The sequence below is a fragment of the Aplysia californica genome, unplaced genomic scaffold, assembly GCF_000002075.1.
Source record: "Aplysia californica isolate F4 #8 unplaced genomic scaffold, AplCal3.0 scaffold01105, whole genome shotgun sequence".
NCBI lineage: Eukaryota > Metazoa > Mollusca > Gastropoda > Aplysiida > Aplysiidae > Aplysia > Aplysia californica.
The window spans coordinates 108521-109673 of record NW_004798375.1 but is presented as its reverse complement, the minus strand read 5'-3'; the positions used below and the strand labels follow the sequence as shown (position 1 = coordinate 109673).

The 1153-nt window shown below is 36.3% G+C and overlaps 1 long non-coding RNA gene across 1 annotated transcript in view; it reads left to right on the top strand.

Annotated features, from left to right (window-relative positions):
• The window catches only part of LOC118478886, a 69885-nt gene that overhangs the window by 993 nt on the left and 67739 nt on the right, over positions 1-1153 (top strand). The gene's annotated exons all lie outside the window — the stretch shown is intronic.

The following is a 1153-nucleotide window of genomic DNA, read 5'->3' as shown; positions in this document are numbered from 1 at the left end:
AGGGGGGAAAGCAGACTTTTAAGCATGATTATATTAGTCTACTAAACCTTATATCCGTTTAAAATAAAACCAAGGAAAGGAATTCTGAATGTTGAAATGTGTAAAAACCGAATAAAAATAATTTTTTTAAAAAGTGATTTAAATCACTGATTTTTATCAAAAAAATCAAGTTGATTTAAATCAAAAAAATCAACTGATTTAAATCAACCCAACCCTGAGTAACTGTTGGTGCAAGTTCGATCAGTGCATAAACCGTTTAACGTAATAAATAAAGCCTTTTGTGAGCAAATCTCTTTGACAACGCTCCTTCTTGTCTCTCCTATTAGAAGTTATTGATGATACCTATCCTATCGGTAGTCGTTATCAAAATGACTGATTAGAAATAGTTATCGACCCGTTGATTGATATAACTGATTTGTTAGGTGTCTATATGCATAACTCAAACTGTGTCGTTCAAGTAATTGTGCACGCTCTTTAAACTGGTTATATTATATTATTTTATATATTATATATTATTATATGGGTGCGGTGGTTGGCGGGTGCTTCTTTCCTATCAATTGTCTATCTTCCTTCTTTCCTATCGAATACCTATCGTCCTTTTCTCTCCTTCTTTTTTGTGTAGTTTGTTACTCTCTTGAAACGGCTCTAATCTTCGGCATTTATATGTCCTAGATGTGTTGCAAGTACCGTAAAACTCTTACTAAAACTTTTTTTTAACCCATAACATGTTATATTAAGGGAGTTCTTCCAGCAAATAAGTGTCCCGAAAGATAGGTCTCAAATTGTCTTTTCTCTGTGTCCTGTCCTGTTCAAGAAATAAAGTCACTTCCCACTGCCTACAAAAGGCAAGAACATGGCATGATATTCCGTGTGTTTAGTTGTGTCTTTTTTATCAGGCCAAAGTAGCTACAGAATGTGTTTTGTATCAAGAGCTTGAATAACGTCTTGCCTGCTGGGTTCTGCCTACCATCTGTCCATCCATTTCTGAAAGGGCAGGCGAGGGGGAATGTGTTTATACTTTGCTATATAATGTTTCGCCTCTTGTTCTTGAAAGAGAAAATACATGTACAAGAAGACATTACTGATGAGGAAGGGTGACAGAGTTGCAATAGTTTTCCCCTCTCCCCCCCCCCCCCCCCCTCTTTCTCTCTCT